Source organism: Marmota marmota, unplaced genomic scaffold (assembly GCF_001458135.2).
Source record: "Marmota marmota marmota unplaced genomic scaffold, marMar, whole genome shotgun sequence".
NCBI classification, from domain to species: Eukaryota; Metazoa; Chordata; class Mammalia; order Rodentia; family Sciuridae; genus Marmota; species Marmota marmota.
This window is the reverse complement of record NW_026000174.1, coordinates 60067866-60092858: the sequence shown is the minus strand read 5'-3', so window position 1 is coordinate 60092858 and position 24993 is coordinate 60067866. Positions and strand designations below refer to the sequence as shown.

The 24993-nt window shown below is 45.7% G+C and overlaps 1 long non-coding RNA gene across 1 annotated transcript in view; it reads left to right on the top strand.

The window, feature by feature from the left end:
* Nucleotides 1-5107: 5107 nt before the first annotated feature.
* LOC125612116 overlaps nucleotides 5108-24993 on the top strand; it is a 35679-nt gene continuing 15793 nt past the window's right edge. The window contains exon 1 of the long non-coding RNA XR_007342436.1: nucleotides 5108-5861. This is a non-coding gene — a long non-coding RNA (uncharacterized LOC125612116). The remainder of the gene's footprint in view (nucleotides 5862-24993) is intronic.

Genomic DNA, 24993 nt, shown 5'->3' with positions numbered 1-24993 from the left:
TCCGGCGCTTCTTCCAAAGTACAAATGAGGCAGCATCAGGTGGCTGGGAAGGAAGCGAGATCTCATCTGTAAGACCCCTGGTACCTGTGAAGACTGGGGCACTGAATAGGAACAGGAAAGGGATGGTAGAAAAGCATGAGGGAGGGAGGGAGGGAGGGAGGGGGAGGGGGGGAGAGAGAGAGAGAGAGAGAGAGAGAGAGAGAGAGAGGAGGCAGCAGACAGTAATGAGAGACAGGGAGGAGAGAGAAACAGAGATAGTAAAAGAGAGATCTAGAAAGAAGGGGAAGGGGAGAGAGAGAGAGAGAGAGAGAGAGAGAGAGAGAGAGAGAGAGAGAGAGAGAACACCTAACCTAGGTGGGAAGAAGAAACCAAGATGCAGAGGGGGCTGAGGTCAGGGAAAGAGAACCTGTTTTCCCTCTACTGAAACACACCCCTGGGAAAGCCCTTCAGGAATTTATGGTTGTAACAAGGAGCTGAGGTTGTTGTTGTTGTTGTTTTTTTTTTTTTTTTTTAAACAGATGCTGTTAAAAAAACAGAAAGTAAAGTCCCTCAAAACAAACAAACAAACAAAACTCTCTTGGGGGAATTGAGGTAAGTTATCCCAAACACTATGAAATTACAGAGCACTTAACAATTGACTCATTCAGGCCGTTCTCTCACTCACACTCGTCCTCAGTATTATTTACACGCCCAGCCCTGGGCTGGAAGCAGGCTCTGCTGGCGGAGACACACCAGGCAATGTGTGGCTGTGATCGAAGGGTATGATCTGAGAGAGTGAAGGCCCACAGTGTCCTTGGGCCATCGTGAACACAAAGGCGGGAGTCCAGGCAGGCGCCAGGCAAGACTGCAGAGGTGCCAGGAGCCTGTCCTCTGCAGTGGGCAGGGTTGGGCAGGGTGAGCACAGCCTCTCCAAGGAAGCAGGGTGCTCATCCTTGCTTTACCCATCACTACCCTGACTCTGGAAGTCAGAGAAAATCTTGTCTGCACCTCATAGTGTGGATGCCAAGAAGATTGGGGCTGGGACTTAAATCAGAATCTCTTTGGCAGTTGGAGTAGGGGGATGGAATTTTTTTTTTCTTTCTTCTTCTTTTTTTTAAACTTGGTGATTCCCAGTTTCTTCCCTTCCTTGGCATCTTCCTCTGCTACCTACTAGAGCCTCCTAATCAGGGGCTGGGATTTCAGGACTCTCTCACTCTGAGCTTGTTAAATAAGATGCTAAGAGTGGGCCCTTTGGAAAGACCATCCCTCGTGCTGTGGAAGCCAGGGTGACACCCAGAACAACAGGGGATAGCACACCTAACCCTCAGTTTGGTACCACTCTCTCTGAGGTCCAGGGAGTTGGCAGATTTCAGGGCCTGATCCAGTGGGTACAGTTTTTCAGAGGAAATTTTAGGACCAATTCTAGAAATTTTCATGTACAGTTTGCTGAAGTATCAAAGCGATGTTCATTTATATTTACTAATTCAGTCCGTTTTTCTGTTATTGTATCAAAACACCCAAGGCTGGTTAATTTGTAAATAAAAGAGATTTATTCAGTTCATGGTTCTGGAGGCCCAAGAACACAGTGCTGCATCTGCTCAACTTCTTGTGAAGACCTCATGTTGCATCAATTCAGGGAAGAGAATTGGAAGGACGATTGGCCACATGTAGAAAAGGCCACATGCATGGGGTGGCCTTGCTTTGTAATAACCCACTATCACAATCAGTAATCCAATTTTTTAAATCATGATATTGGTGATATTTTATTTATTTTTAATCTCTTTTTTATTTATATGTGACAGTGGAATGCATTACAATTCTTATTACACATATAGAACATTTTGTATCTCTGGTTGTATACAAAGTATATTCACACCAATTTGTGTCTTCATACATGTACTTTGGATAATAATGTTCATCACATTCCACCATCATTTCTTACCCCATGCCCCTCCCTTTTCCTCCTACCCCTCTGCTCTATCTAGAGTTCATCTATTCCTCCCATGCTCCCTCTCCCTATTTCACTATGAATCAGCCTCCTTATATCAGAGAAAACATTTGGCATTTGTTTTTTTGGGATTGGCTAATTTCACTTAGCATTATTTTTTCTAACTCCATCCATTTACCTGCAAATGCCATGATTTTATTCTCTTTTATTGCTGAGTAATATTCCATTGTGTATAAATGCCACATTTGTTTTATCCATTCATCTATTGAGGGGCATCTAGGTTGGTTCCACAGTTTAGCTATTGTGAATTGTGCTGCTATAAACATAGATACTACAGGGCTGTGTCCCTGTAGTATGCTGTTTTTAAGTCCTTTGGATATAGACTGAGGAGAGGGATAGCTGGGTCAAATGATAGTTCCATTCCCAATTTTCCAAGAAATCCCCATACTGCTTTCCATATTGGCTGTACCAATTTGCAGTCCCACGAGCAGTGTCTGATTGTACCTTTGATGGACTCAAACTAAAAAGTTTCTTCTCAGCAAAAGAAACAGTCTGTGAGGTGAATAGAGAGCCTACATCTTGGGAGCAAATCTTTACCCCTCACACATCAGATAGAGCACTAATCTCTAGAGTATATAAAGAACTCAAAAAGCTAAACACCAAAAACAAAAAACAAAAAACAAAACACAAAACAAAACAAAACAAAACAAAAAACCCAACCAAATCAATAAATGGGCCAAGGACCTGAACAGACACTTCTCAGAAAATGACATACAATCAATCAACAAATATATGAAAAAATGTTCATCATCGCTAGTAATAATCCCATTTTAAAAGACTTAACTCCCTAATTGAGTCCAAAGAGTTCTGAGTCTCTTGGGAAAGGCATTAATGTACTCATGAAAACAGGCCCCCAGGACCTAATTTTCTCTCAAAGGCCCGACCTCTGGAGGCTCTCACATTGAGTAATTAAGCCTCAGTGTGAGTTTGGGTGGGGCCCAGCTATATCCAAACCATAGCATAGCTTATCCATTTAGCACAACTTTGTTCAGTGCCTACGCACGCCTGGGACTGTCTTCAGAGCTAGGGATACTGCTGAGAACCACCTCTGCCTTCATGGAGCAACCTGAAGAGCCTCCTAGTTTGACTAGATGGGTAAACTGAGGAAAAGGGGAACAGATAACACGTGGCCAGATAGTGGGAAGGTGCAGAGTTGGGGGCTAGAACTTGGGCTTCTCACTGTCCATCAGGAACGTGTTCATGAGCTATGGGCTTAGAAAGGAAAGAGGTTCTTTCCTTACTGAGACTCTACCAGCAAGAGGACAGAGTCAGACCAAAGACAAGCCCCTAGCTGGAGATAGGGAGGGTACAGGGGTACTTGTTCATAACAATGTTTGCTACAGTTTTCAGTACAGTTTTACAGATTTATAGAAAATTGGTGGATACAGTACAAAGCATTCCCCTATATTTCACACTTAATTTCCTTTATGATGAGCAGCGGACATTAGTATGACACACTTGTCACAATTCATGAACCGCATTGATACGTTATCATTAACTAACATCTATCCTTGGTACACATTTCCTTACTTTTTAAGCTCATGTTCCTTTTCTGCTCCGGGATTCCACCCAGGACCCACTCCACATCCAGTCCTGTCTTCTTAGGCTTCTTGAGGCTTTGGCCATTTCTCAGACTTTGTGTTTGATGAACTGGACAGTTCCGGTGAACTCCAGTCAGGTATTTTGTTCTAAGTACTTTTATTTCCATTTACTGGGCACATGCTCTGTGGTGAGGAGAGAGCAATAAATAATGTACAAGTGATTCCTGCTCTTTTGGAGTTTAACAATCAATAATAAAGTGCAGTGAGCATCATTACGGGGAAAGCACAGGATGCGGTAGAGGTAGAAACCCATCTTCCATCTGCACCACGGAGGGCTCCTGTGACAGCTAATGTACTGGCAGAAAGCACAGGTCCACTTTAGCTTCCATCAGGGATTAAATGTCTGACCTTCTCTCACCTCCAAAGCTACCCACTAGGACCTGTATTCTTGTCTGCATAACTGGAAACCTGGGGACATGAGATAAAGGAATATTTGTGTTCAATGGGCATCTCACTCCACATTATTCTGTACTTTACTGAATTTTCGGTTGTGTGCCCATCTCTTTCCTCCTTGAGACTATTTTATTTTCTTTGGTACTGGGGATTTATCCCAGGGATGCTTTACCACGGAGCCATCTTCAGTCTTTTTCTTTTCTTTCTTTCTTTTTTTTTGTACCTGGGATTGAACTCAGGGGTACTTGACCACTGAGCCACATCCCCAGCCCTTTTTTTGTATTTTATTTAGAGATAGGGTCTCATTGTCTCACTTAGTGCTTAGTGTCTCGCCATTGCTGAGGCTGGTCTTGAATTTGCGATCCTCTTGCCTCAGCCTTCCAAGTTGCTGGGATGACAGGCGTGTGCCATTGCACCCAGCTTGGGGCTGTTTCTTATGCGGAGCTGCTGGACCACTGGGCCAGCACCCTGATGTTCCCCAACCCCACCTTCCTGGACTCTGGGAACAGTCTCTAGGAGAGCACAGACTCTGCTGCATTATAATGTCTTTGTGGCTTTGTCCACGTCCTCTGCTCTATATGTGCTCCTCTAGAATCCAGGGCTATGTTTATGTATGTTTGTATTCCCAGAGCCTGGAAGGCAGCAGGCACTTGGAGGGTGCTTAATTAAACAATGGGACAAAGAAAGTACAGGAGTAAAGTCCAGGTGAGAAACACTAGTTTTTGTTGATAGCAAGCAAATGCATTTCTTTTAGAAGAATCCAGAAAGATGAAGTAAAGACAGGGGCCAGCAGAGATATGTTGGGATGGACAAGTACTCGGATTCCTAACCATGGGCCCAATTAGACTAGGCAGCTTCATCCTCTTTGGAGGAGCCTCTTGGGAAACACAGAGTCAGAACAAAGAACAGGCTGGACCATGTTGCAAGAGCATTTCTGAAAGTCCTCTAAGTGGAATTCCTCAGATCTTGGCTTTGCAGGGACCATTTCAGTATGTATGCTGGAAATGATATCTTCAAGTCTCTCGGTGATGGTGGTGTCCAGTCTACTTGGTTTCCTGGGGATGGTATTGGTGCCAAAAGGAACTGGTGCTGAGTCCGTTTCTGGGAACTCATGTTTGGACATTCTCTATTCATGGATAAAGCACTCTCATGATGGTGGGGATGTACCGATTGAACGGAAAATGAAATCTTGGACTTCCCCCTCTGTGAAAAATACTCAGGGAAAACATCTCTTCCAGTCCCTGAAAATATTGGGCCAGAATTGAGGGCATCCAAGAAGATTTGGCAGTCTTTCTCCTGGGCCTGGAATACATCCATAAGTTCAAGAGGTCTTCCTGGAGGAGAAGCAGCTTCTGACGAAGAAGGGGACTGGTGTTTTGCTGTCGATGGGCTGTGTCTGGTCTCATTGGCAGAGAGGACTTTAGTAGCTGGGACAACAGTGACCCAGAGTCTGGGTATTAACATCTCCAGGTCCCAGGATTGAAGGTCAGGGATTACATCCTGGACACACCAATATGGTGGATAGTTGATTTCCTATATGAGACCTGGAAGTCCTCAAGTATCCTGGGGTTCCAGCTGGCTGTAAGCTCTGTTTTGGGGGTGCTGTCAGGCTAACAGGGCCACTGGAACGTGCTGTGCTAATAATGTTATTCTTTGTGTTTGAGAAAAGCCATACAACAATGACCAGAGGAATCAATTAAAGCTTACAGGGTTACAATCAATTAAAGTTACAGGGTGGAGAAGGAAGTGGTTTCCACTCTGATTGTGTCAGGGGATCGGGCAGCACAAAATGCCAGCATGGAAAACACGGCAAAATTGAGCTGGAAAGGATTGTCCCTACCCTCCTACTTCATGAATGAAGAGAGTGAGGCCCTGGGAGGGTAAGTGACTTCCTGAGTGCCATTGCTAAGTCGTGGCCGCGTTGGTTGGCTTGGTGCTCATGATTCCCAGGCCTGCCTGCTTGCTTTCTGTTACAGTTTAGATAAGAGGTGTCCCCCAAAAGCTCACTTGTGAGGCAATGCAAGAAAGTTTAGAGATGAAATGATTGGGGTATAAAAGGTTTAACCTAACCAGTGCATTAATCCCCTGATAGGGAGTAACTTGGTGGTAATTGTAGGCAAGTAGGGTGTGGCTGGAGAAGGTGGGTATATATGGGGCATGCCTTTGGAGTACATATTTTGTCCTGGTGAGGAGAGCTCTTTCTCTCTGCTTTTTTGGTGACCATGTCCTGACCTACTTTTTTTTTTTTTTTAAACACACCCTTCTGCCATGATGCTCTGCCTTACCTTGGAGGACTGAGGAATGGAGCCAGCTATCTATGGACTGAGACCTCTGAAACTGTGAGCCCCCAAATAAGCTTTTCCTCTTCTAATTTATGTCAGGTTTTCTGATCACAGCAGCAAAAAAGTCAACTATAACACTTGCCCTACTACCAAGCTTCTTCTTTTCTGAAGGGTGGATGGCTTTGGAAAGGTCACTCCTTAGAGCAGATAGGAGATCAACATGGTGCTGGCGTGTGCAATTTGTGTTAGTGAAAACTTGTCTTCTTCGAAACCTTGATGCTGTGTCTCTGCTGTCTTACCCTGTTAAAAGTACAGTCAGGGACATCTAACTTGAATCCTTATTCATCTCATGTTTGTCTGTGTCCTCTAGTCACCCAACTTTTGTGTGCAGAAGAATCACTGAGGGATTTAATAAAACACAGAATCTGATTCAATGGATCTGGGGAGTATCCTGAGCATCTTGAGTCTAAAGGACCTCTATCAATGTTAGAAGTTGTTGGCATAAGGACCACACTCATAGGAGCAAAGATCTGGGGCACAATACCCATAAATGAGCTGTTTTCTCATCTGTCAAATAGAGTAATAAGAGTACTTACTCTATAAGCACCCAGGACTGTTTTGAAAGTTACAGGAAGTCATGTTTGCGAGGACAACTGATCTCTGGCATATTAGAGGTGACCAATAGGTATTAATTTTCTTTTTTCATACTGGGGATCAAACCCGGGGTCATGCACATGTTAAGCAAGTGGCTCTGTCACTGAGCTACCTCCCTAGTCCAGTCCTGTTCAAAGGAAAATTGAATTGATGTGCTCCTTTTCACTACAGAGGGATTGCAGAATCTCTGCCTTTAAAAAGAGGGCACAGGAAAGAAGTGGGTGCTCAACTTGGGGAGTGTGGAGGTAGTTCTTGTATTTAAAATATTTTTTATCTTGGTGGTAACAACAAAATAAAACTAGAAAAATTTGACAGAAGTTTGCATATAAAATTAATCTGGTCAGAAGTTTGCTAGGCAAGAGAGATCAAAAATAGCATGCTGCATAAATAGTTTCAAAATTTAAAATTCACAATCTCCGTAGTCTTTCAAGTCTGTGTGAGTCTCGGCTTCTCTCTCTGGGGGATAGAGAAAAGGCAGCCTGACATAATTCCACACTGGTGGTCCAGCGGGGAAAATTCTTTTCTCAGCATTGCCTCCAACTAAATATGTCCCCTGGAAAGCCATTCCACCTGCCTGAACCTGTTTCCCCATCTGGAACATGAACAGATTAAACAAGATCAGACAGTTACCCCCTTCCTCTTAAATAAGAAAGAGAAAAGGTCTATTTTGGCTCACAGTTTGGAGGTTCCAGTTCATGACCCATGCGCCCCGTTTCTTCGGGCCTATGGCAACACAGCATGTCATGGTGGGAAAACATGGCAGAGAAAAGCCACTTATATCATAGGCCAGGGAGCAAGGGGAAACGAGGATGGGTCTGTGTCCCCTTCAAAAGCACATCCCTAGTAGTCTAAGGACCTTCTACAAGTTCCACCTTCCAAGGGTTCCGCCACTTCCAATAGACCCCTCTTGGAGACCAAGTCTTTTAACACATGGGCCTTTGAGGGTCGTTCAAGATCCAGACCAGAGAAGATGACCTTTCTTGTTTGATTATGGCCCTGAACCTCGGCATCAGTGTCAGTGTTGCACATCGGTCATTCAGAGTTGCAAATGCAATTTTGAAGTTCGATCCCTAAGGACTGACATTCTGTCATTCTAAGAGTCCCTAATGGTAGAATCCCAGGCATCAGGCTCAAAGATGGCCCTTGAAGGATGACTAGGATTTTGGCAAGTGGCATTCAGACTGAGGGGACCGTGTAAGCAAAGGCAAGAGAGCAAGGAAGGATGTGAGAGATTTGGGGAGCAGGTATGACTATCTTGTGCACAGGGGGGTACGTATAAGGGAGTGTGAGATAAAAGAGGGTTCAGTAGACAGGACAAATCATGGTGACTCACTCACTAGTCAACACATTTTTATTGGATATTTATGCAGGTCTCTCAGCTCAGTGATGGGATTAAAGCAGAGGATGACAGGTCCTGGTTCTTTCCCTAGGCTACTTAGCATGTCTGCAGGGAGAGAGAGATAACACCCAGGCACAGACACAGCAGGTTAAATGGCCAGTTACAGAGAATGTAAAGGAAATAGCATTTGCGATTCAAAATAATATTGAGGACCATTTCAGACAAGGTGCTCAGGGAAGACCATCTTGGAAGGTGACCTTTCAGTGGACATCTGAAGGATGAGATTTGGCTTGCTAAGCAAAGAACTGGCTGACAGAGTTCCAGACCCAGGAGCCAGCAGGTGCAGAGACTGACATAGGAGAGATCTCAGTAGGTTATGAGAATTATTGTTAGGTCAATTGGAAGACTGGTGGGCTGGAAGCCAAGGAGAGGGTGGCATGAGACAAAGGAGACAGGCAGGGGACAGATTGCAGACAGCTTTGAAGACCATAGGAAGAAGGTTGGCTTTATTCTAAATGAAAAGAGAAGCCATCAGAAAAATGACACGATCTTATTCGCATGTAAAATTATCCCTCAGGTTGCTGCGAAGAGAATGCATTAATGGAGAGTAGGAGGGAAAGCAGAGACCAGCTAGGAGTCTACTTCAGAAGCCATATGCGAGGAGATGGTGGGTCATATAGAGGTGGTGCTCACAGGGATGGAGAAGAGAGGCAGATTAGAGCCATATTTTTTGATGAAGAATAAATAGAACTTCAAATGGCCCGGCACGTTTGAGAGAGGAGAGCATTATCTAAGGTTTCTAACTTGAGTAACTTGGGAGAGAGTCATACCAATTGGTGAGACAGGGAAAGATTGAGGAAGAATAGTTTTTGATGAGTGTGTGAGTGTGTGTGTGTGTGTGTGTATGTATGTGTGAGTGTGTAGAGGGGGAGATGAAGAGCTCTGTTTTTACACATCACAACTGAGAAGTTAATAAGATGTCAAAGAAAAGATGTCAAGAGGGCAGGCTGGTGTGGATTCCAAAGAATGGTCCAAATTGGGAATAAAAATGTAAGCATCTAATTGCTGTGTCCCCAGAGCCTAGAACAGGGACTGGTATATAGTTGATGTTTACTATGTTTTCATTCACAGAAGGATTACTATATTGAGGAAAAGCCCAAAGCCAGGGATTTTGTCATGAAATATTCTCTAAGGATGTGGAGAAACAAAGAAACTTGTACATTGCTGTTGGAAATGTAAATTGGTAGACCCTTTATGGAAAACAATGTGGAGATTCCTCCAAACATTACACAATGGAACTGCCATATTAAAAGAAATCTAAACATCATATTTGGGCCTTGAAGAGTTGTCCCAAGAGATCAACTAAGAGGGAGCCAGAAAACGATACCTGGATTAATTCCATAGGGGTGGTTGGGACATGGATCAGGTGGTTACAATAGGTTGTGCTGGTAGAAGACAGTGTGCAGAATTGGAGGGTGGGTAGGAGCATGGGAGAATGCTTGTGGAAACAACTCCTTTTCAAAAGTTTTGCCGGGAGGGTAAACAGATAAATGGCAATAGGTAGAGATGGTGGTGGGGTGAAGAAGAAGCCTTTAGAAAGCTGGAGCTGTAAGGTCATGTTTGTGTGCTAATAGACTCCGTAAGAGGGTGAGAGCCAGAGCAAACCACCAAGAAGGAGGATGGAGAAGAGACAACTGGAGACAAAAGCCTTCGAGAAGGACAGAGGGAACGCACGCCGGAGCACGTCGCAGATAGCATGTTGGTCGATTTTGGTGGTGGGACGATGAGGGAGTTGTGACTTCAAACCGTGACTTTATAACTTTTGAGTGAATTATAACTATGTGGTCAGCGGCTGAACTTTAGGTAGTGAATGGTGTTTGAAAGAAGAAACCTATTATCTTGGGTGATGGAAACACCAAATTTCCTAGGGAAGTACCCAGTGCTGATGTTCCAGGGAGATTTGTGTCCGTGGATTAGCCAGGCGGTGTGATTGATCTCTGGTGGCATTTATCGGTGGTAGCACGGACACAGAGGAGGTGCTCAGCAAATGTTGAAGTTCGTCAAGGTGGTTGTGGCAGAAGATGCGACCCAAAGGTGTTGGGGGGTGGTTTGTGAGAAGAATTATAAAGAAGGCCAATTTAGGTACAGAAGGACAGGAAGTGGCTGCTAATGGTGGACCTGTAGTGGCATCAGTGGGTCAGTGGTCAAGACAAAGGTGAGACATGTGGGAGCAAGTGACCAGGAAGGATGGGCAGTAGCAAGGAGAATGTGGGGATGGAGAAGGATGGGCAGTAGCAAGGAGAATGTGGGGATGGAGAAGGATGGGCAGTAGCAAGGAGAATGTGGGGATGGAGAAGGATGGGCAGTAGCAAGGAGAATGTGGGGATGGAGAAGGATGGGCAGTAGCAAGGAGAATGTGGGGATGGAGAAGGATGGGCAGTAGCAAGGAGAATGTGGGGATGGAGAAGGATGGGCAGTAGCAAGGAGAATGTGGGGATGGAGAAGGATGGGCAGTAGCAAGGAGAATGTGGGGATGGAGACTTCTGGTCACTTTTTGGCCTATGGTGTGACTTGAGTAGGTGGCTGCACTAAAGTGAAGGTGACTGGGGTGGAGGAGGTCAAGGAAATGGGCCAGGTGTTTGGGTGAGTAGCAAATTATTGTAGGAAGAAGGCAATGAATACAATTGTAACCAGGAACTAATGCACGCAGAGATCTAAGAGGAGGAAGGGCTGAGAGTGGGTAGAATGCCCCAGGGCCAAGGTTGGCAAAGGTGTGAAAGAGTTGCAATGAGGGCCAGGGCTGGTCCATTTGGTGCCTTCCTTTGGTAGAAGAATATTGTCCCCAGGACGCATAGTTTGGGGTTGCAGGTTGCATTTTACCCACTCCTCCGGGAGCATCCTTGGCCAAGACACAATCTACCTACATCTCCTGGGCAGTCATGCCCTGTGCCTTGGTTGAATGGTAACGGTACTGAAGACACTATTTCTTGCAGGAGAAATAGCCTGAAAGAGGCAAGGGGAGCGAATCAACCCTCTAATTTTACAAGCAGGGAAACTGAGGCCCAGAGAAGGGAAATTACTCAAACACGTGGGAGGTTGGTGGCAGAACTGGAACTAAATCTTGCTTTCCTGACTCAGTGCTTTCTGCTACACCCCATTATGGAAGCGCTGTTTTAGCAAACTTTCCAAAATTGCAAATTCAAAAATATGTTGTCCCTCAAAGTCACTCCTGTGGGAGGTGACAGACTTCTTTCTAGTGATGCTGCCATTGTTCCAGCCATTTCTGGAAACTCCTTCAGAGAAATGATCTTTGGAGCCAGCTTCTGAGTCACAAAGTCAGCCCACTGCACTGTCAAGCCTCATTTCATACACAGGGTGGGAACCACTCTTTTCTTTCTCTAGTGCTGGGTTCCAGAGCTCAAGGTGCAGCAAAGGAACGAGGACTCTCGTGACGTCTCTTCCTTTTATTTCAGTACGTATTTATTTTCTGCTCAGTGGTTGCAGGCCCTAGAGGTCCCGGGCCAGGTGGGAATCAGATAATGCTGTGAGGCATATTCAGTCTAATCAGATTTTGCTTTGCTCGTCTGGCAGGCAGGGGATGTGAATCCTTTAGCCATCTTAGGTACAGACAACCGAATCTATTCCAGCTATTATGCAGAAAATGAACCTGATAAAGGTCATTAACACACATAATTCCTGGAGAATGCAGCTCAGGAAAGAGCCATCCTTGAATGATATCTGGCTTTGCCCCATGAAGTTCTGTCTGGGACTAGACCCCCAAGAGCTTCCACTGCAGCTATCTCTGAGACCTTAATATTCTCTGCTCTTCTTCTCCTTCAGCCAGAAAGCAGACTCCCCATTTTCCTGGGTCCCCAGTTCATTCTCTTTCCCAGAGAACACTCATGTGTGCAGGAAGAGTGGAGCCCAGGTCTCATGCTAATACTAGCTGCACAGGAGACCCAGAAAATGGATTCCAGCTTGTAACTTGTGAGTTGGTACTGTATTGTGGGAAGATATACAAACTGTTCATGATAAAGCATGGGTGCCACAGGGAGTCCTGCCTGCCGCCTCAATCATACCTAGACCCAGACTGGGTCCCAGGAGAAGGCAATTGTGGGAGCCACCTTATAGGGTGTGATAGATTCCTTGAACTCTGGCCTCTCCCTGCTGACCCTTTCAATCACCCAGCAGTGCCACAAGCTTCTCTGTGGTTTGGTCTGTTGCGCTGTGGTGTGGGGAGATATGTGCAGCTTTGGATTTGTAGAGGCCTCAGTTGAAATGTCAGCCTACCCTCACTGTGGCTGGGTAAGTTACAGAATGTTTCTGGGCCTTCACTGTAGGGATGGTAATTGTATCTATTAACTAGCTGTTGTGAGAATACAATGAGATGTCTCTAAAATTCCAGGCACTCAGATGATTATCAGGTGTCCTCTCTAAAATCTTTGTTGGGGTAGAAATGTATTAAGCCATATTATTATTTAAAAAATGTCTTATTGCATTATAATTACACATATTAGTGGGATTCATTGTTACCTATTTATACATGCACACAACATAATTTAGCCATTTTTATTCCTTAGTATCTCCCTTTTATTAAGCCATATTAGATAGTCATTTTGAATAATTACCTTGAGTTTACCTTTGAAAAGACAGATGGAGTTAGATTGTAACTTGGTGCTTAGCCATGACAGGGATTGAAGAAGGGAAAGAAGAACAAAAAGGCCTTATCAATAGGAAACAATTAGTAATGTGAAGAGAGAACCCACAGAGTGGGAGAAAAATCTTTGCTAGCTACTTTTCTGATAAGAATAATATCTAGAATATAAAAGAACTAAAAGACTTAACACCCCAAAATGAAATAAGTCAATAAATGGGCAAATGAATTAAACAGACACTCTCAAAAGAAGAACTACAAATGGCCAACAAATATATATATATGAAAGTTCAACATCAGTAGCAATTAGGGAAATGCAAATCAAAACTACACTGAGATTTCATCTCATACCAGTTAGAATGTCATCGGTCAAGAATATAAACAATAATAAATGCTAGAGGGGATGTGGAGAAAAAGGAACACATTTATACTGGTGGGTCTGCAAATTAGTAGAACCACTATGGAAATTGGTCATAGAGGTACCTTAAAAGACAAGGCATGAAACCACCATTTGACCCAGCTAGATCACTCTTGGTATTTCCCCTGAAGCATTAAAGCCATCTTACTACAGTGACACATGCGTCCCCATATTTACAGCAGCACAATTCATGATAGCCAAACTATGGAACCTAGCCTAGGTGTCCATCGGTGGATGAAGGAACAAAGAAAATGTGGTAGATACACACAATGGAGTTTTATAAAGCCATAAAGAAGAATGAAATTATGTCATTGGCAGAAAAATCATTGGAACTAGAAATCATTATGTAAGCCTAGATCAGAAATAACCCACGATTAGAAGGTCAAGGGTACTATGTTTTTTCTCATATGTGGAAGCTAGAGAGGAAAAGAAAGGTGTGGGGGTGGGAATCTCATGGAAATCAAAGGGAGATCAGTCGAGGAAAGAGACAAAGGGGTGGGAGGTGCGGAGGGAGGGGGGAGTGCTGGGGAGTGACATTGGCCAAATTATATTTTTATGTTGTGTATATTTTTATGAATGTGTGATAAGAAATCCCATCATTACGTACAACTCTAATGGACCAATAAAAAATGTTGAAAGAGAAAAGAAAATGGTGGCGGTGGGGGGGGCTTATCCGAAGTAAAGTTCAGTGATCCAGCCCCAGGTCTGCCCAGCAGACGGGCCACGGTGGGCCTCTTGGAGGCTGACTGTGTCCGTAAAAGGTTAGAAGAAATCTTCATGAAGCCACAAATACATTCTGGCTCTGAATACAACCTTCCCTTAAAGGGGAAAAGGCTTTCAAGTAGAAAGGTGACTTTATTTGGGTTTCCCTGTGGTGGGTGGCAGCTCACAGAAGATTCCTGGCAGGAAGCTGTTCTGGTGGCTCCTGGCCAGGCCGGTGAGACCTCTGACCTTCTCTCTGGCCCTCAGGAACTTCTGCTTCCCTGGGAGGAGGAAGGTGGGAGGGAGGAGGGGAAGACCCAGGGAGGAGCAGTTGGAGAGTTCCAAAAAAAAAAAAAATGACATTTAGAGAACGGAGATGAGTGGAGTGGGGGGACCCCAAAGGCACCATGAACCTCTGTAAGCTCCTTGGTGGTTTTCATTGTTGCCGTTGTCTCTCTTGCTTGCGTGTGGCCCTCGGTTCTTGTCTCTGTCTTGAAGTCATTGAGTAATGAAGAATCCTTGAGTCTCATCTCATTTTTTTTATGTTATAAAGATCCAGAAAAGGCAAATGAGTTTTCCAGGCTCAGTCACTCTTATCACCATCCCACGCGGCTCTGACAGTGATATTTTATGATCTGATTATTCCAAACACAGATAAGACTGCTATTACTAATAACAACAGTAGCAGCAGTTAAAGTTAATTGAGCTCTTTGTAAGCTAGAGACTTCCCGAACAGGAGGATTCCATGGACTTTACATCATTTAATCCTGGGAGGTGTGGGTGCTATGGTGATCAGCTCCACTTTACAGATGAGAAAACTGAGGCTCAGAAGGATTAAATGACATTCCCAACAGTAAACGACAGCCAGCAAAGGACAGTTGGGGTTTGAATATGGGTGGACAGGACCCAGGGACTGAGGATTTCTCCAGCACAATGTTACTGCTGGTGATGGCATTTTGTTCCTTTGTCTACAAGATTGGTATGTAGGGGTCAGATTGTTCAGCACATTATTTTAACATGACAATGAAAAAAAATTTTTTTTCCATTTTATAGTTCTGCTTGAGTGTTGGTGCTAGATTACGCAGTAAGCACCCAGAATTGATTGATTCAAAGTTAATTTTCATAAGTACAGAGAAACTGGTTTAGAGAGACTAGACATTAAGATGCACATACAAGGGCTGGGGATGTGGCTCAAGCGGTAGCACGCTCGCCTGGCATGCGTGCGGCCTGGGTTCTATCCTCAGCATCACATACAAATAAAGAGGTTGTGTCTGCCGAAAACTAAAAAAAAATAAATATTAAAAAAAAAGATGCACATACAAGCTCAATTGTTGCCTTTAGATTAACACTATGGCAAGAGAGATGGTGTTGTTTCACCTCTATCCTGCACACTAAGCAGAGTTATGGGGATTGAATCTTCTTGTGGCATCATTGTGATCCCCATTATCTCATAACCATCATGGCTGTCTCTGGGGGAAGTATTATATGATTATGTTCATTTTAAATTTAGAGTTAAACTAATTTTCCCAGGACAACACCATAATGGAAAGAGTCAGGTTATGAGCCCAGACCGGTTAGATCCCAAGACCAAGTTCCCTTTTAGGTGTTGGATAAATGATTTAAATAGAGGGAGGACCAGATTTACATCCCACTACACATGCTGGGTGAGACCCAGGCAGAGGAAGAGGAGGGGCCTCTTATTTGTCTTTCCCGAAGAGTAGAGAATTAGTGCAAACAAGAGGCAAACAGTGAGCTCATGAGGACTTTGGGTGCCTCCAACACAAGGCACTGGATCCAGGCTTGGGCCAATGAGCCCCTGGGTTTCATCACCAAGGACCTCGGTGCTCAGAAATATCTGGTCTAAGCAGACTGTGCTGATGAGAATGAATCTTTAAATCACCTCATTTACTAAAATATTAAACAGAAACAGTGGAGTTGCCCAGCAGAATTCCAGATTCCCTGTCCTGGCTGCAGGGGGCCATCTGGGCTGCCGTCCCCCTTCCCAGGGCAGAGGCTGTGCCCTGTTACTGTGCTGCCTCGACTGGTTCGGCGTCCGTATGTTTTTTGAAATATTACTGATACTTGGAGGACCCCTCTCCACACTGCATATACTCCCAGGGGGTTGGGTCTCCAAGCTGGGACCCATCAAAGTGGGAAAGGAAGTGTTTCTCTCCAGTTCTCAATGATCTCGTGCCCACTGTCCCTTGTCCATTTGAGCAGGAATGATGGCTTCTGCTGGGTGGTGTGGAAGAGCTTAGAGGGTGTTGGCTTCCAGTCTGCAGCTTCTCTCACTCCTCGTCTGTTGCCAGGCGTTTAAAGAGGCCAGAGCAAGTTTTCAGTCTGCGAGTCCTGAGGCCAGGGGGCTTGAGGGACAACGTGCTGGGGGTTGGGGTCCTGAGGACACAGCAGAGTCACAAGGGCACCACCAGTGTTTACATCCTGGGAACAGGCAGGGGTTGTTCTAGGTGCAGGGCCATGTTGTCGGAGTTTTGTTTTCTTAGAGGACTAGCTCAGCTGTTTTGGGGGAGGTGGGGCTGGTGAGTGTGTGTGTGTGTGTGTGTGTGTGTGTGTGTGATTGTGTGAATGTATATACATGTGTGTGTAGAATGTATTTGTGTGTATGTGTTTTGTGGGTGTCTGAGTGTGCCTGTGTATGCATATGAGCACATGCACTGTGTAAGTGTGTGAATGGGTATGTTTGAGTGTGTGTGACTATATATTTTGCATGTGTGTGTATGTGTGTGTGTGTGTGTGTGTGTGTGTGTAAGTGTTCCTTCAGGGCTGCCAGGCTGGGTGTGGACTTAACTCAGCAAGGCCTCTTTGAAGTAGAAATCAGAAAGCTCACTCCTTTCTTCCCCACAAACCACATCCAGGCCATGACAGGCAGAGCATTTATAGGCTATTTTCTCACTTTCACACCCGTCTTCTCAGTCCCAAGTGGTGGCACAGTGTTTTTGTGAGACCCCTGACTGCTAGGCCTCTGTGGTTTCCATGGAAACCATAAAGACCACTTGCAGGCAGGGACAGCAGAGGGGTCCTGGTGGGTGGGGGAGAGGCTTCATCTTCAGACAAAGAGGAGGAACAAAGGCTTGAGGGAGAGGGAACGGGGGCATCACCAAGGGTGAGATTTATTGGCCTTGTCTGTGGCTCTCTGCATTGATTACAGAATAAGAGGACTGGAGAAGAAGGCTGAAGGGGGATCCTGAGGCTGTGGTCCTGGGCCTGAGCATGATTCAAAGACAAAAGGACTGAAGGAAGAGGCCTTTCCCTGACCCATTGCCTGCAGGGTAGACCCCAGATTCCCAGGACCACCATTCAAGGCTCTTCCAGTATCTGATTCCACCAGACCTGTCCATTTTCCTAGATTTCCTCCCTGACAGTTTTACAGAACAGCATTATTCTCGTTACTGAAAGTTCCTCTAGGGCTGTGACCCAATCTTATTTATTTTGGCAACTCCAGTGGCCCAATAGCTGAGCTATATAAATCGGTCACATGTCCATCCTAACTCTGGTGCCCACAGACTCTGGATAGACTGAGCCTCTAGTCTGGAATTGATTATAGAATAATGGGCCTGGAGAAGAAGCCCCTGATTCTCTCCTCCCCATGTAAGTCCTACCCCTTTTCAGCTATTGTCTCCAGACCTTGAAGTTTTCCCAACTTACATTCATTATCAAGATCTTCAAAGGATGAATACAGTTCCTTGGCTTGCAAGTGCATATTAATATCTGGCTTCTCTGAACACCTGTTTCTGTACTTAATCACAGCCTGTTTGTTTGTTAAGCGCAGGCTCTTCCCTCCTGTTGGAAAGGGCATGGAGTTTGGATAAATAATAATACTCATCAGCAATTCAGATCCTATTATGAATGTTTTGCAAGCAAAGTGTCATTTGGAGTAAAAAAACAATCTGGTGCTGAGGCTTGGCTCTGCAGCTATGATTTGTAAACTTGAACAAGACATTTCTATCTTCTGAACTTTGGTTTCCTCATCTGGAAAATGGGAATAAGAATAACATTAATCTCTAGAGTCTCTGTCTCTTCATCAAGCTGTTTTGAAGATTATAAGAGCTCATAATCAGAACAATATCTCGATTCTCTGAACACCTGTGCCTGTACTTAACCACAGCCTGGAAGCCCGGATCATATTGATATGAGTTATTGTCACTGTTGGGAGTTCTTTGAGAGAGGGATCAAGTCTTACTGATTTTATGGCCTTCACTCTGACCCACCCTAGGTACAAGTGCTTGGTCACTAAGGCAGATACACACAACCATCAGCTGAGTGGGTCCCCAAGGAGAATCCGGTCTCACAGTGTGTGGCCCTCCGGGACTTGGGGATTGTGAGGGAATTGGAGAGATTTTTGGGGTAACAAATCCATAGGGATCAGAGGTTACAGCCCAGGGCACTGCAATTATTAGGAGAAATTTAGGGGAAAAGATCAAGGTAAGATTGTAAACTGCCAGAGAATGTGATTAGGGAGTCTTAGGCTTGGGAACCTGCTGCCTGCCAACACATCCCATCATTAATCATCCTCTGGTCACAACCACCTTGTCCTGTGGGTGTCACTACCCCTATTTTAAGGGGTAGTGACAAGGCCCCGAGTTTTTCCTTGCCCATGTCTCCCTGTATAGCTCCATCTTACCCCTGGCTCTGGTTCAAGGTCTGAGGTCTCATCCACCTACCGGAGCTAAGTCAGATGGCCCTTTGAGAGTCCCACTGGGTACCCCCCAAGGGAGAGAAGACCAATAGGTGTGGTGGCTGTAAGAAAACATTTGGTTGGAAATCACAGCTTGTCCTCCAGGGGTAAGCTCACACCAGGGAGGTGACACCCGATGGAGCTTCCTGTGTTGTTATCCGGGTGGTCTGCACTCCGCACCCCCTGTCTGTCCATTTAACTCGCAAACATCCATCATCTCGTGGCAAGAGGTGGGGAGATGTGCTGGAGCAGGGAGTACGGAGGGGGAAGGGGAGATCAACTGGCCACCTCACCAGCTGGCCTCCCTTGCCCCTCCCCCCAGGGCCTCCAGGTTCCCAGGGGAAGAGGTGAGTCTGATTAAGAGCCTTCTGTCAGGACATGCCCACCAGCTGCCAGGTGACCTCAGAAGCTGTTTAATGTCCAGCAACACAATGTCAGTCACAACCTTTGCCCTGTCTGCACCGTTGGAGGATGGAGCTTATTCCAAAGAGGAAATCATCTTTAAAATAGAAGCTCGCCTCCTCAGCCTGCCCCTTGGCCTTTCCTGCAACTTCAAGGCTCCCCATGGAAGCCTGGAGATGCGTGTTTTCCTTGTTCAGCTGAGCCAAGAAAGGGGCCAGGTGGGATATTTACCAAATGGAACAGAATGCCAGGACCAATTGTCTTGGAGCTCATGAAAACATTTTGATTTCCTAAGCAATGTCTCAGAGAGCTCCCCCACCCCTTTTATGAAGCAAAGAGGGCCCCTCTCGTTTTCCTTCTTCAGTTCCTGCCTGCTGTCCAGAGGGGTGGTAACCTCTCCCAGGTCTAGGGCTGCATCGTCCTCATGGTAGCCCCTAGCCTCATGTGGCTATGCACGTTCAAATGTATATTATTCAATATTAAAAACATTAAAATTTTAATACTTCAGTAGCACAGGGCATATTTTAAGTGCTTACTTGCTACATGTGGCTAGTCCCCTCCTTCACTGGACAGTGCCAATATAGGACATTTCCTTCACTGCTGAGTATTTATTATTTATTTATTTTTGTAACCAGGAGCACTTAACCCCGACACATATTCCCAGCCCTTTATATTATTTTATTTTGAGACAGGGTCTTGCTAAATTGCTGAGGGCCTCTCTAAGTTGCTGAGACTAGCTTTGAACTTGCAATCCTCCTCCCTCAGCCTCCTGAGCTGCTGGGATTACAGGTGTGCACCATGGCACCTGCTAGAACATTAGTTTTGAGAGTGCTTTAGAGCAGTGGTCTCCACCTTAACTGCACATTGGAGTCACCTGGGTGCTTATGACAAGTCCCGATGCCTGGCTGGAGACTCTAAATTGATGGCTCTGGTGGTGGGGTTCTGGCATTAGGATAGTTTAGAAGTTTACCCAACTGATTCTAATGTGCAACCAGCACTGGCCCACCAAGTTCCAAAGTTATCTCATTAGAAAGATAAGAATCACATGGGACTTCTGAAACAGAGATTCCTAGGAACATTTTCCTATAGATTCTAGTTCAGCAGATCTGAGGCAGGTCTCAGGAATCTGTTTTTATAAGCATGCCAACTAATCCTTATGGTCAAGTAGGTTTTTTGGGGAAATGCAGACAGGAGGAACCAGGCACTTGTCAGACATTGTGCTGGGGCTGTGGTCATATGCCTACATGTCCATGACAATTTTACAAGGTGGACTTTCTTTATCCTTATTTATAGACAAGGAAAAGGGAAATTCAAGAAAGGTCAAGTCCTTGCCCCCAGCTGTTCAGGCAGTAAGTGCAGACACTGATCTTCAGACCTAGCCTGATGCTTAAGAAGGTAGGTTCTGGATTTATTGGGACATTCAAGTCATACCATTAAGCATATAAACTTGGGCTAGTCACTAAACCTCTCACAGTTGATCTCCTCTGCACAGTGGGAATCATAACAGTACCTTCCGCCTGGAGATGTGATAGTGTTGGATTGACTGATGTTGCTAAGGGACCCTGCACGGTGCTACAGATATCAGACAAGTGTCTAATAGACTTTGAATGCCACTGCAGGCAGGCCTGCTTTTCCATCACATCTTTATCCCTAGAGAAGCTTCTGTCTGTTTCTCTGTTTTATTCTGAGGTAGGGAGGTGTTTGTTCTGCTCCTTGGGTATGTGTGTGGCTCTAGCCACTGGGTGTGGGAGTCAGGAGGGCTCTTTCTGTTGACAAAGTGGACCCAGCCAGCCTCCTCACCCCTGTCCTGTCTGCTTTGCTGAAGGACTACCAACACAACCTCAGCAGAAAAATAGAAATAGTAACTGGAAACATAATCACAATAATTTGCAACATTGTAGCAGCTGCCATTTAGTGAGAGCAGAATCCCAGGCCCTGGGCTAAGTGCTTCTGTGTTTGGTCCTTTCAGCAAACCTAGGAGGGCAGGTGCGTCTCTTTTTTCCCCACCAAGAAACAGAAGCTGAGAGTTGTGAAAATAGTCATCTGTGGTTGCATAACTCCTAACTAGCCAAACTGAGGATTGAACCAAGCTGTCACCCTAGGCTGTCACCTGAAGAGAGAGAGAGAGAAAAAAAAAAAAAAATCCAGAGAATGGAAAGATTTTTTTGGGACATTTCATTATATAAGGCACTTTTATGCATACAGAATTACCATATTTGTATGATATACCCTGTGAAGTATGGATTGTGATCCCCAATTCTTGGATGGGAAAATGAGGCCCCCGGAAAGCGTGATATACTAGGAATGCTCTTTGGATTTCTCTTGCGTCTAACACAAATGTCTCTCAGAGCACTTCTACTTGTTGTTTTTTTCCAGTTTTTGACTCACCTCATCCTTCTGCCTAGTCCCATAAATGATGAGGAGCTGACTGACTCCCTCATCTGGAGTGGAAGTGCTTGGATTTGGTTAAGGCCTGAGCAAACATAAGATGGGAGTTATCTCACTAGTCCATCTTACTTCTAGTTTTTTCCCAGGAACAGGGAAGATCCTGTGACCTCTCCATTCCCTCTAGGGAAATGTTGACTCTTGGGAAGCCCTCTTCCCCTTGGTTCACTGCAGTTCTCCATTTAAACAGGATGAAAACTGGCTCGCGGCTAGGGAAGCAGAGAGGGATGGTGCATGAGAAGAAATATTGGTGTCAAGTAGACCCGTGTTTGCATCCTTGTTCTGCTTTCTTCTTGCTGTGTGACTTTGGGCATGTCTTTCAACCTCTCTGAGCCTCAGATTTGCTTTGCTTCCAATTAAGACTGTTGTGAGGGCTGAATTAGTCAATGGCTATCAATGCTCAGACGCACAAAGACATTCAGGTGGCAGCTGTTGCATCTGCGATCACAGTCAAGTAGAGAAGCAGAGGGCAGAAGGGGTAACAACTGTCTTTTTCCAACTGGAGTTGCCCCAGGGTCTCTTTCTCTTCGTGTTGATTTGGGGACAGAGGAAAAGGGGGGTTGGTCTTGGAGAAAGGACAGAGGCCCTTTAATGAGCTCAGGAAAGCCCATCTCCTGACAATAACAGCCCTGGACTCTGCAATAACATCCTGTCAGAAGAGGCAGTGACAGGATATGTGCTGGGGGTGGGAGCGTGTGGCAGCCCTGCGGCCTGCCCACCAGCCCTTAGCCCCAAGGAGGCTCAGGAAGCAGCAGCCAGGATCAGAGGGAGATGAAGACTTCCCCTCCATATGCACCCTGCCCTGATATGGAGCCTGCAATGCCAGCTTCTTGGACAGATGGTTAGAGCCCTCTCCATCAGCTGTCTTCTGGGCCTGTGTTTAGCAGCCTTGGTGGTTCCACTGAGTCAAGGGGCAGGGGAAAAGGAGTGGACCCTTTCTGCCAACTCCCCACAATATTTATTGACACTTCCTTGAGTGCTGATGACAGAGCTTGGTGGTGGAAATTCAATGATGATGGAGAAAGTCCATGCTGGCCCTGGGGGACTTGACAGTTGAGTGACTAGAGAGATGATAAGCAAATTCAGAGAGCTGAATGAAAGCCCCGAAGTCCAGGGAGGTTGGGAGGTTGTGTGGGGAGTGGGAGATCACCAGGAAAGATTCAGGGAGGAGGAGGACGGACATTCATCTGAAGGAGCATTAGGAGTTGAGCAAGGGCACAGGGCTCTTCCTGAGTAAGGAAGACAAGTAGGAGGAGCCGGGAGGCGCTGAGCAGGAGACTGTGGCTTTGAGCTCTGGGAGTCTGTGGCTGGAGAAAAAGCCAGGAGCAGGGGCTTAAGGACCGCAGGAGGATGAACTTCATCTGCAGGGCAGGGTGAAGCCTTTTAAGCAGGAAAAGGATCTGATTTGTGGTTTGAATCTTGACAGGCCTCCTTCCATCAGTGAATAAGCCTACACAAGGATCTGCTCTGCTCTCCAGCCCAGAGGCTTCTGAGGAGGCTTCTTATTAGGGCCAGAGGCCAGTAAAATGGAGCACAAAGATTTGCATGGGATACAGGAAAGCAGGGCTTGATTGCTGGCTCTGCTGGTCACTCACCTGGTGACCTGGGCACCCTCCAGACCCCATTTCCCAGGTGTTAGTAGAGAAGCTGGAACCAGGTGAATCTAAAAGGCCCTTTCAGATAACATATTTTATAATTTAAACTTAAGATATTGCTCTATCTGCAAGAAGCTTATGGTCTGGAGTTGAATGACTAAATAACAGCATGTTTTTTTTTTTTTTTTTTTGTACCTGGGATTGAACTCAGGGGCACTCAACCACTGAGCCACATCCCAGCCCTATTTTGTATTTTATTTAGAGACAGGGTCTCACTGAGTTGCTAAATGCCTCACTGTTGCTGAGGCTGGCTTTGAACTCATAATCCTCCTGCCTCAACCTCCTAAGACCCTGGGATTACAGGCATGTGCCACCATGCCCAGCAAGAACATGTTTAATAAATGCTGGTTGACCTTAGAAAGCACATATTGGGGTTAGGGTATATGCAGAGGAGCCGTGACTCTCCTTGTCCTGGAAGATAGATATTTGGTGTAGAGAGGGAGGGATTGCCACATTGGGCTGTATTCCTGCTGCAATGGAAATTGAATTTCTTATCAGTCCTAGTACCAAAAAGAATCACCCTCTCCAGCTGGTGGGAAGGAGACATGGGAAGCTATATCAGCTCTCTCCTGGAAAAGTTCAGGGATCTTCCTTTGGAGACCTTCCTTAAAAAGGAGGTGATTAGCCATCCCCAGAGGGTCCTTGGAGGTCCTGGTCCCTAGAGTCATAAATAGGGACCACCTCTCTGAAGGCAGGAAAAACAATGGGGAAAGATGTCTATTTGAAGTAAGAGACTAGGGTTACATTCCTGGGTCTGCCAGTGAATGACATGTCTGAGACCTTCAGGGTCATGTAATTCTTCCCCTTTGATACTTGTTTTCTCATCTATGAAATGACAGTGCTTTCCCTTTTCCCAAATGAGAGTTGCTTTCTAGGCATTTGGTGCTGTTTATGAAAGATGAAGAAGACTATTTCACTTCCGTTGGGCAACTTGCAGCCTATTGGGGGAGAAGGGTGTAGAAACGTGCAGTCTCAGAATACAGTGCTAGAGGGATGCCCTGGGTGTAGAGGCACACACAGGCTCTTGGTGCAGCCAGGGAGGTGCAGAAGGCTTCCTGGAAGGGAGGATACCTTTGCATTCGAATGATCCATGCAAGCGAGCTGGCAGAAGGTGGGGCAAAGATATTTTGGACACCTCCAAGGATGAATCTACCTAGTGATCTTGCCTTTCCACAGCATAAACCTGGCCCCCCTCCCAGTTTGATGCTCTGGAGAGGATCCTCTGTGCTGCCTGCAGGCTGGGATGGCAGCCAGCTGCTGAGGTCTCCGGGCATCCTCTGCTGGAATGAACTTTGAACATAGCCCACAGTTGACTTCAAGTCACAAGCTTGCCTTGGGCAGAATTTTTCAGCAATCAACAGGATGTCTCCTCTGGAGCCGCAAAGGCTTAGATCAGAGCTATCTTAGCCTTGGTGTCGGCCAGAGTTTGCTGGAAGAGATGCCATCCTTCCCTCAGGGGTTTCCTAAGGGCAGAACATTCAGCTCCATCTGCCCATCTTGGGAATATTTATTGAGTGTAGACTACAGGGTGAGTAGGAATGAGAGAAAACAACCCCCTGCAAGACAGAATGCACACTTAGAAATAGATGGGAATACTCTGCAGGAGAGGCGACTCTGTCATGGGAGATTCTGGCCAGGGGATCTGCTAGTCTGGCAAGTTCCCAGGGGATTCCAAAAGCAGGAATGCTGGAGGTGAGACCTAAAGGAAGGGAGGAAATCCACAAACTGAAGAATGGTGTGGGATAGGCAGGGAGAAGATCAGCATTCC